Consider the following 12,718-nt stretch of genomic DNA (forward strand, 5'->3'; position numbering starts at 1 on the left):
CTCTCTTGTACTCATGTTGATCTTGGATTACCAAGCTATTGGGCTGCCCCATCTTTCTTATGTGGAGTTCCACATCCAATTGTTCGACTATAGGCCAACAAAATAGGAAGAAAAAGGGCTACTAGATTTCCTGAGGAAGGGAATCAAGAATGACTGAGAAGGTCCCTAATCCATTTTTGTGTGAGCATGATTAGTGAGGAAAGGCTGAAATCCTTGAGAAGCTCTTTCTGCACTTGAAGAAAGAAATCCACCTTCAGAAGAGTGACCTCTATAATGGAGCTAGCATTCTGATGAGATCAAACATCGTTGATCAAATCAAAGCCTCATGTAGATACCTGTAGAGATTGGACACCTGTGCAGCTTCAAAAGAATCGAGAAGACATCCACGATCATTAAATTGTGATGTAGACTACTAGTGCAAAGATGAATATTTGATCTCACTTATTTTATTAGTCATAATCTTAATCACTATTAGGGGTTCGGTTTGATTCAAGATGAGATCTCATATTTATAATTAAAAGTTAATTAATCATTCTTCTGTTGTGCATATCGATCCAAAATCTAATCATGGTATCAGAGCCAACCTCATACGTTTTAAGATAAAGTTTATAGATTTGAGTATATTGCTGATCGTTCTTTCTCTTTTATCATAGTCTTTGTTGTGATGATTGATCATAAGCAAAAAAGATCATAAACTGAATGATTAGTGAATTAGTGTTAATACTCGAATCTATTTTTTATTATTTTTCATGTATAAAATGTATGTGGTTCATGTATGAGATACATGTGGTGATGATTATAGGATTGCAGCCCTTTTATTTTTTTATGATGTATGATGTGTGCAAATCCTATAATTTTAAATTATTTATTTTTTGGGTGCTTGTGAGTATCCATAGATTTATGTAATTTGGAGATCTACGAGGCTCGTTAGATCTGATCTAATGTGTTGCAATTAATTGTGATATAGTTTATGAGTTGTATTATGTGTATGGTTTTACATCAATGGTTAATTGGTTACAAGCCTATAGCATCCAACAAGCACGGATCGAGATAAGCAATTGGTTGAGGCTGGATCAAGGTGTTGATCACAACCAAGGACTTGCTCAAGATTGAATCAAGTAGTTGAAAATGATCAAATTGGTTGATGTGTGTGAGTGCTTGTACATATGACCCTAAGATCTTGATTTTGGCTCAGTGGCTCAAGACCAAATCCCTTTCTTAGATCCATGATCATCATCAATTTTTTATTTATGTTATGTCATTTTTATTTACATTAGATGTAAATATAAAAATGAAGATTTGAATTAAATCTCCTCATAAATATCAAGTCAAATGGCCTTCCATCATTGTAGATGTGTGGGCGTCCTATTGGTGTTGACTGTCTTAGCTGGATACAATGATTAGTTGTATTGAAAAGATGCAATCACTCTATTAGCATGAGATGCTGTAGGATAAAAATAGGATTGAGCCTAATAACCATTAGGTGAGGGATCCAATGATGGCTTTGCTTATCTATTCGAACGGTGGGTCTGACTTAATGAAGGAATGAGATCAATAACTGTCAGTGAAGCCTACACTACAACAAAACAGGTTATTAGCGATGAAAATTTTTTTATCGCTAATAATCCATTTTCGTCGCTAATACATATTAGCGATAAAATTTTGGTCGCTAATAATTCATCACAAATATGTATTAGCGACGAAATTTTGGTCGCTAATAATTCATCACAAATAATACTCTCGTTGATAATATTTTGCGACAAAATAAAAATTTCATTGCTAATAAATGATATTTGTGATGAATTTTTTTTATCATTAAAAAAAATAAGATGAAAAATTTTAATCTAAAAAAAGATATTTGTGATGAAAAAAAATATCGATGATAAATAAAAAATTAATAATGATGAAATTATTTTCATCGCTATTAATTTAAAAAGTTTTAGCGATGAAAAATTCACATCACAAAAAAGATTTTTTACAACAAAAATAAGACATCACTATTAATTTAATAAAAAATAAATAAAATTAAATAATCTTAGTGATAAAAATTTTCATCATAATTAAGGCAATTTTTGATGAAAATTTACATCGTTAATAATTATTTATGATGAAAATTTTTTTATCACTATTAATTATATATTTATTGATAAATTAAATTATATTAGTAAAATATTTTTGATGATGAATATTTCATCAAAAATAATTTCATCACTAATAATTTAGTCATATTTTTTTAAAAAAATTTATGAATATATATTTTAAATTTATATATATAATATTTTTTATAAATTAAAAAAATAAAAATAAAAAATCTACATAATAAATTGATAAATAAATTTTATTATTTTATTATATTAAATTAAAATTATAAGATATTTGAAATAAAAAAAGTACATCAATAAGCCATCAAATATCGATATCTGGAGAACGAGCTGGGGATGGAGAGCGCTCGACGGAGCTCGGATCGACCTACTGTCGCCTCATCAGCTATATCGTCTACTTTATTTGTGCCATCAACTCCATCATTTGGATCTGAAAGTGCTGATAGTCATCGATGCATCCGCTCCACCATTATTGTCTCATCTGATTCGTGGTGTTTTGGATACTTCTTCTCTGTATAGTTATCAGTCAAATTAGTAGATAATAAATTTAATTTAAAAATATATGATTCAATAATTAAACTTCAAAAAAGTTTGGATATCTCTAATGCTCTAGAGTGAGGTTCTTCGATGGACCTCACCCTCACCTCACTACCAGTGGAGACTGACCTCAAACAATAATAAATAAATCATTAATATGATAGCTATCCAAATTAAAAAAAATTAAATTTTATTATATAAAAAGAATAATAATATCACTCAGATTCATCTCACTCAAACCCATCTCACTGGGACCTGCCAGTGCAGGACCTCTGATGATGGAACTAGTGCAGCAGTAGAAATCGATGAAGGTGCCTAGCCTCCGAGTAGACAGCGAACACGATGTCATCGTCTGTCTCTTGGTACCATACCTGTAATTCTTGATATATAAATAAATATAATATTAAATAATAATAACAAAAACTATAAGTAGTTGAGCATGCAATAAATATAAAATAAATTTATATAATAAATATAAAATAAACTATAAGTAGTTGAGCATGCAAAAGAATATTAACGCAAAATAATAACATGAAACCTAATACCAAGGACTCGATGATTTTTTATTTTTTTAAAATATTTTTAACCTAAATTTTATTTTATAATTTTTATTTTTTTCTAAAATATTTTTTATCTAAAAATATTTTTTTAAATAATATTTTTTTTGAATGAGCTTTGGACTCGGCCTCCCATGGCCCCTACTCCCACGATGCCGGTGCTGTCACACACCCCATACTACCCGGACTCAACCCTCGCGACCCCCGCTCCCACGGCACCGGTGCTGGTGCTGTCACACACCTCGCACTGCCCAAATTTGGCCTCCCACGGCCTCCGCTCCCATGGTGCTGGCACTGTCACAGACCCTACGCCATCTGGATCAGATCTCGATCTAGATCCCAATTCGAATCGAGGTCTTGACCCAGATCTCGATCTCGATCTAATTCGGATCGTGATTCAGATTTTATTTTTATTAATCAAATAATAAAATATTTGATTAATTTTTTATTTTTTTCATTTTTTTCATTTTTTTTCTTTCTATTTTTTCATTTTTTTCATTTTTCCCCCTCCTTTCTCTCTTCCCTTCCTCCCTCCCCATCGTGCAAACCCCTCCCTGCCACTGCCCCCTCCCCGGCCTCGTCTTCCCCCGACTGCTGGCTGCCCCCTCCTCGACCCCATCTCTGTCGCTACCGGTCGCCCCCTCCCCGGCCCCATTTCCCCCCAGCCCCATCCCGGCCCCACCCCATCCCACGTGCCTACGCCCCAGACCCCCTCCCCGTAGGCTGATAACCTCCCTGTCGGCTGACCCCCTCTCCGACCTCATCTCCGTCACCATCGGCCGCCCCCTTTCCTGCCCCATCCCCCCTCCGACCCCATTCCGCCCCACCCCGCCCTCGTTTGGATCTCGCCCCCTCCCCGCCGGCTAACCCCATGCCACCACCGGTGGCCCATGGCACCCCACCACCCCTCGTGGACGGCTTCGCCCCCCGATGGCCCGATCAACACAAAAAAAAGGTTGAAAACCTTACCTCCCACAGATGGCGGATGGCGGATAGCGGGCGATGTGGTCGGCGAACTCAGTCAGATGGCAGACGGAGGTGGTGGAGAGGGGCTCCCGATGGGAAGAGATGGAGGGGAGAGCATGGAGAGAGGAGAGCTCAGGGAGAGGGAGAGAGATCAGGAAAAGAAGAGAGAGGTGGGGGGGGAATAAGGGTTTCACGCGGTTTTGCATGAAGAGATGTTGATTTGATGTTGATTGAAAGTAGGAGTATTAGCAACGTAATTTTTTATTGCTAATAATATTGTTAGCGATGAAAACTAATTTTCATCGCTAATAATTCAAAAAAAATCTTCGATAAAAAAAATTATCACAAAAAAAAATTTATTTGTGACGAAACATAATTTTTCATCATTAATAACCTTATTAGCGATAGAAAAATAATTTTCATCACTAATAATTTTCATCAAAAAAATTGTTTTTTCCATTTTTTTGCTAAAAAATTTCTTTTCCACCAAAAAAATTTCTCTGATAAAAAAATGTTTCCTTAAAAAAAATTATTTACAATGAAAAAAATTATCGTCACTAATAACATTATTAGCAATGAAAAAATAATTTTTATCGTTAATAATTTCCACCTTAAAAAATTATCCCCATTTTTCAAAAATTATTTGTGATAAAAATAAAATATTTCATCATTAATTATCTTATTAGCAACAACTCTTCGTCGCTAATAATTCCCACCAAAAAATAAAAAAATTATTTACAATGAAAAATATTTGTCGTCAATAATGTTATTAGTAATGAAAACTAAAATTTTATCACCAATAATTCTACCAAAAAAATAAAAAATTCTCCACTAAAAAAATTTTTCCTCTTAAAAAATTTCATAAAAAAATTTATTTGCGATGAAAATTAAATTTTAGTCATTAATAATCTTATTAGATTATTAACTAATAATCAAACATAGTTTATAATTAAAAAAATTCAACTAATTAGATTTACTTTTTTGGTGGCAACACTACCATGAGTTGATCGAAAGATTTGAATGGACACCCAAACTCAAATTTAATCTGTGAGCAGCTAAGACCCTTGAGATCCGATGCAAAAGGAGTATAGTAGAAAGGATAATACCTGCTCAAGAGTATGTGAATCTTAGGATAAATCTTGAATTGGATAGCAATAATAAGAGTTCAGCTAGTTAGAGAGTATCTGCGACAAACAATCATTGCATACCAATTAAGACTATGAATGCATTCTAGTAAAATAATACTGAAAGATCCAGCAAAGGCCTTCTGCATACAGTTTAGAAATATATGACATAATTTAATCCAACGAACAATTGATCAAGTTTTATTCTTTATACAGTTGGAAGTTAAAGTATATGAAGTATTTACGATGTTTGTAGCATTTCATCACAAAAAATTTATAATTTTTAAATTTTTTATTTTTTCTAAAAATATTAATGATGAAAATTTAGCTTTCATCATAAATAATCAATAATTTTTAATTTTTTTATTTTTTTAAATATTAACAATAAAAATTTTTCATCATAAATAATTGAGATCTAGTATCATGTTTTAATATATAAAGATCAAGTACCATATAAATAACCTTTTTGTAGATCATGTTTTAACGTATAAAGATCTAGAATCATCTCCTTTCTATGTTTTTGGGTAGATACAAGGTCTTTGTACTTTGTGACCTTTATCGGTCCATAGAACCAACAACCTATGCAAAATTGAGTAATGAGATAGATTCAGAAAAACTTAGAGATGAAAGGTATCATCATAAATAATGATCAACTTTTATTTTTTTTTATTATAAATAATAGACTATTTACGATGAAAAATATGTTTTCATCTCAAACACTATGTTATTTACGATGCAATATTTTCATCACAAATAATCTATAATTTTTATATTTTTTATTTTTTTTTATTTTTTTTCAAATATTAGCAACAAAAATTTTTCATCATAAATAGTAGAGTATTGATGATGAAAAATGACTTTACGTCACCAATACTCAGTATTTGTGACGTAATATTTTCATTGTAAATAATGTATAATTTTTAAATTTTTTTATTTGATTTAATATTAGCAACAAAAATATTACATCACAAATACTCGAGTATTGATGATAAAAAATGACTTTCCATCACCAATATTCAAGTATTTGTGATGTAATATTTTCATCATAAATAATCTATAATTTTTAAATTTTTAATTTTTTTTATTTTTTTCATATATTATTGATAAAAATTTTTCATCATAAATAATAGGTATTTATGATGATAATTTAGTTTTCATCATCAATACTTAATTATTTACAACATAATATTTTCATCATAAATAATCTATAATTTTAAAATTTTAAAATTTTTTATTTTTTTTAAATATTAGTGATAAAAATATTATGTCATAAATACTCAAGTATTGGTGATAAAAAATAACTTTTCATTGCCAATATTTAAGTATTTATGACATAATATTTTCATTATAAATAATTTATAATTTTTAAATTTTTAAAATTTTTTATTTTCTTTCAAATATTAGTGATGAAAATATTACATCATAAATACTTAAGTATTAGCAACAAAAAATGACTTTTCATTATCAATATTCAAGTATTTATGATGTAATATTTTCATCATAAATAATCTATAATTTTTTTATTTTTTTATTTTTTTCATGTATTAGTGATGAAAATTTTTTATCGTAAATAATAGGTATTTGCAATGATAATTTAGTTTTCATCATCAATACTCAATTATTTCTAACATAATATTTTTATCATAAATAATCTATAATTTTTAAATTTTTTATTTTTTTTTAAATATTAGTGATGAAAATATTACATCGTAAATACTCGAGTATCGATATTTTTAATATAAAAATGACTTTCCATCACCAATATTCAAGTATTTATGATGTAATATTTTCATCACAAATAATCTATAATTTTTAATTTTTTTAATTTTTTTCATATATTATCAATAAAAAAATTTCATCGTAAATAATAGGTATTTTTGATGATAATTTAGTTTTCATCATCAATACTTAATTATTCACAATGTAATATTTTTATCATAAATAATCTATAATTTTTAATTTTTTTTTTATTTTTTTCAAATATTAGTGATAAAAATATTATGTCATAAATACTCAAGTATTGATGATAAAAAATAACTTTCCATCACCAATATTTAAGTATTTATGACATAATATTTTTATCATAAATAATCTATAATTTTTAAGTTTTTAAAATTTTTATTTTCTTTTAAATATTAGTGACAAAAATATTACATCATAAATACTTGAGTATTGATGATGAAAAATGACTTTCCATCATCAATATTCAAATATTTATAAGTAATATTTTTATCATAAATAATTTATAATTTTTAAATTTATAATTTTTTTTATTTTTTTATGTATTAGTGATGAAAATTTTTTATCATAAATAATAAATTTTTGCAATGATAATTTAGTTTTCATCATCAATACTCAATTATTTTTGATGTAATATTTTTATCATAAATAATCTATAATTTTTAATTTTTTTAAATTTTTTATTTTCTTTCAAATATTAGTGATGAAAATATTACATCATAAATACTCAAGTATTGATGATAAAAAATGACTTTCTATCATCAATATTCAAGTATTTACGATATAATATTTTCATTATAAATAATCTATAATTTTTAAATTTTTAAAATTTTTTATTTTTTTTCAAATATTAGTGACAAAAATATTACATCATAAATACTCAAGTATTGGTGATGAAAAATGACTTTCTATTACCAATATTCAAGTATTTATGGTGTAATATTTTTATCATAAATAATCTATAATTTTTGAATTTTTAAAATTTTTTATTTTTTTCACATATTAGTAATGAAAAAGTTTCATCATAAATAATAGGTATTTATGATGAAAATTTAGTTTTCATCGCTAATACTTTATTATTTATGACATAATATTTATGTCACAAATAATCTATAATTTTTTAATTTTTAATTTTTTTATTTTTTTTAAATATTAGTGATAAAAAATTTTCATCATAAATAACCAATATTTGTGACAAAAAATAAGCTTTCATCATAAATACTTGTATTATTTATGATGAAATTATTTTCATCACCAATATTTAAAAATTTAAAATTAAAATAAATATTTTATTATTTAAGATGATTAATATCATCGTAAATAATTGATATTTACAATAATTTTTTTTTTCATCACAAATATGAAGCTATTTATGATGAAAATAAATTTTCATCATAAATATTTAATTATTAGTGATGAATTTAATTTTTCATCATAAATAGTCTTATTAACGATGAAAATATTTTCATCATCAATAAATTCATCGTAAAAACTATATTTTCTTGTAATACTAATGGCTTAGAGACTAAAAATCATTGTAATTTACTTGAGAAGTATTGGACAAGTGTTGTCCACTAACTTATTTGCATGTTACCAATAACTATTGGTGAGGTGGTGCATCAAATTGATGAGACTGTAGTACCCACCTGAAACCCTAGTCATGAAAGATTTTTATTTTTCTATCCGAGGAGTGTAAAAGATTCAAGAAAATAATGGGAGGCACATTTATTTTTTGAAAAAAAGATCCTAAAATAAATGTATTAAAATAAATATAAAAATCTCAATTTGAATCTTTACTTTATGTAGAACAAAATATTAGCTTCTAACCCTCTTACTCGCATTCTTGAAACCAACTAACTAACCAGAACTAATTATAAAGATTGGCTCAAGAACCTAAAAATAGTTTTGAGTTTCAAGAAGTTAAGCTATGTTCTCTACCAAGATATCCCAACATTACCAAACCATCCAACTACTAACTGAAGGGAAGCATTGAAAAAATAGATAGATGAAGACAATAAGGCCAGGTGCTATATTATGATGTCGATGTCCTATGAACTTTAATACCAACATGAGGACATGAAAACTACCAGGGCCATGCTGACTCACCTCAAAGATTTGTATGGTGAGTAGAGCCAATCAGCATGTTATGAAGTGTCCAAAAGACTCTTCAAAACTCAGATTAATAAAGGACAGTTTGTCTATGATCATTGTTTGACAATGATTAAAATTTGAAGGAGCTTGAGAAGCTCGGCATGATGATACATAAGGAATTACAAGTAGATTTAATCCTATAATCCCTTCTTGATTCATATGGATAGTTTATAGTAAACTACCATATAAATAAGATTGAATGTACTAAGGTCGAATTGTTAAACATGTTGGTAATCACTGAAGGGCCCTTGAAGCTTTCAAGGGGCATGGTTCTTGCTGTGGAGTGAACAACTTCTTTGAAAAGAAAGTCTAATTGGAAGAAGTTCATGAAGAAGTATAAGATCAAGAGTAAGTTTGAAAGGGATAGTATTTCTACTGCAATGTTGATGGCCATTGGAAGAAAAATTATTCCGTATACTTGGAATCCTTAAAGAACAAGAAGGAAGGCATGCTTTTAGAAGGTATGTGAAGATTTTCTTGTATTTAAAACTAACCTTATGGTTTCTTCTACTTCCAATTGGGTTAAGGACTTTAGTTCTAGTTCATATTGATGTATTTCAATGCAAGGTCTAAAGAAAAATAGAGGGCTAAGGGTGTTAGATGTATATCCTAAAAGTCAATATGACTGACACATTGTAATAAATCTAGGACACAATTTTATACTTAATATATTGATTTGATCAATACAAAGGCAAGTTTATTTTTCATTCAAGTGTGATGTATCCTTAAATCATCCATAAAATTAATTTTTGATACATATTCTCAAGGTGTTGAGAATTAAAGATATATTTAATTCTTAAATGCTCCTGGTCATAGGATCATCATGAGGATGGTGATCAATCTGGATAGACTGACGTACAGATCGCTTCCTTCAGGATAGATGGATCTCTAATTCATAGTGTAGATATACTAAGCGACGAGTGTGGGTGGTTGATAGAGAATAACTAGTACTAAGCATGACCATATAGAAATTATTTAGATTTTTACTCGATCATCAGTGATCATCTTGATATTGTAGTTGTGTGACTGATCTTTTAACCTGAAATGGCACTGCTGCTCATAGTGAGGCTGCTAGAGTTTGATTGACACATAAACATGGGTCTCAATGATCCCTTATAGTGGTTATTGACGACAGTTGGTCCACTATAGGAGTAGAGTGTGCATCAAGATGAGATCTATCAACTTTGATAGAAAGAAGTAGTTCTACGGGATTTGAGAGTTTAAGTTCAAAAATCTGTGGCCACAGTAGTGTGATTGATAGAAATTTTTTTTTATAGAAGTAACAACTAGACTTGAGCAAATCAAATCTATTATATGACTGATATTGAGGTTTGACAATTTATCCATGACTTGCCATCTAGTCGGAACTCATGATAGAGAGGCTGAATCACATGTTAACTATACCTAGAGATTTATTTCAGTTCTATTGGGTTACCACTACATACTGCTAGATGTCACTGGTGAATTGTGAGAGCTCATTAGAGTTATTCTGGATCGACAATCTTTGATTAGTTAGAGTGGAATTGTTCTGACCCATTGAAAAGAGTTTCAATGATACTTTGATAAAGATTATTGTATATCTTACTATCAAATAGAATTAAACCTATGAGGTCACACAATAAAGAGATCAAATCAAGAATTAGCAATTGAGCTTATGAAGTGTTAATTGAATTTAGAGAAACTCGATTGGATTCAAGGTAACCTTGCTAGCACATGGTTGGACTCAATTCTTCTTTTCATTTGAATTTCTTATTTGATAAATAATTCAAACTTAATTATCTACTAGTAACCTAAATGAATTAGATTCATTGGACTCTAATTGTTGGATGTCTAAGGTTTTGGAATAATTAAATTAAGGGTGCAAGTCCTTAATTTATTTTCTTGATAGTTATTATGGGGTGCCACCTTAATAGGATCAAGTTAGGTGTATCCCATGATTAGAGGGCTTATGGATTTTATATGAGGCATCTCTTGAGTACAAAAGAGGGTGTGAATTAATGGGTGCAAGGGCTCCAAGAGTTGGTACCTAATAAGATTCCTAATATAAGTTAAATTACTTAAGTTATTAGGAAATCCAATGCAAGTAGGACTTGTATTATGAGATTGAATAGGATTCAATCCTCATGCCTATTTAAAGAGATCTCCTCTAAGGTCCCTAGAGCATCCAAACTAGCAGCCCTCCATGCCTTTTAGATCCCCCTATGCCCTCTCTTCCTCTTCCTTCTCCTTCTCCCTTGGACGTCCCACACGTCCTTCATATTTGGGCATCCCTTCTTCCTCATGCCCAAGGCTGGTTGGGTGTCCCCTCCTTGCTGGTTCCTTGTGTTTGGTAGTAGCACAAGCAAGGGAGAAAGGCAAGAGAAGAAAAGAAGAAGAAGATCAAGAAAAGAGATCAAGTGTTGATCGCGATCCAGACTTCATTCAGATTAAACAAGCTAAATTTTTTTAGAGAAAAAAATTCAATTTGAAGAGGACTGTTCTAGACTGATTTCGAGTGGATACCCGTAGAGGTTGGATACTCGTATAGCTAGAAAAAAAAAAATTTCTTTCAAATTCAGATTTGAAGAAAGAGATTGCGAAACAGGTATGCGATTTGATCATAATCTGAATTTTAGTATATGTCAATTTCAGCACATGAACTAGATCCTTGTGGTTTTATATTTTTATGCATACATGATTTAGATTAAAGATAGTTTAATCTTTTATTCTACTATAGTATTTATAAAATAAAATTTTAAAACATACATGTATGCCTCAAATCTCGAATTCTAATGGTGGTATCAGAGCCACGAGTTTCATATTGTTGAAATTATCATACATATTTTGAAAATAATTTTAAAATTTAATTTTTTCTTGATACATGAGATGTATAGATAAATTTTTAAATTTAAAATTTAATTTTGAGTTTGATTTTAGAGCATATAATTGATATGTGAAAGTATGCATAGATTTAAATTTTGATTTAGAATGATTTCTAGTTCATATTCATATGATATGTAGATGCATGCATAAATCTGAATTTTTTATAATCTAATTTATAATTCATATATGAGATATATAATTACATGCTTAAGATCATAAAATTACTTTTGATATGATCCATAATTAGTATATCAGATATATGATATCATGTAGTAGATTTGATTTTTATTTAGATCTGAATTTTACATGCATATATATAATATATATTTGTATGTTAAATCTAAAAATTATTTTTATGATTTAAAATTTACTTTCATGCAAAAAATTTAGATCTAAAATTTAATTTTAAAATTTAAAATTTATGTTTGTACATAAGGGTTTTGATTATGGAAAAATTATAAATTAGGTCATATAATAGGATTACATATAAGATTTTTGATTTGAGTCATATGGGTCTAATTTGATTAAGTAATTGATTGAACCAAGTTAATTTAGTTGATTAGAGTCAGATTAATTAAGTCAAATAATCATACAATTATTGTTGATCAAATTGATTGAGTTCCATATGCAGAATCGATTAATCTAAGGACATAATTTGGCTCGATGGTTTGAGCCTGAT

The sequence above is a fragment of the Elaeis guineensis genome, chromosome 12, assembly GCF_000442705.2.
Source record: "Elaeis guineensis isolate ETL-2024a chromosome 12, EG11, whole genome shotgun sequence".
Classification (NCBI taxonomy): domain Eukaryota; kingdom Viridiplantae; phylum Streptophyta; class Magnoliopsida; order Arecales; family Arecaceae; genus Elaeis; species Elaeis guineensis.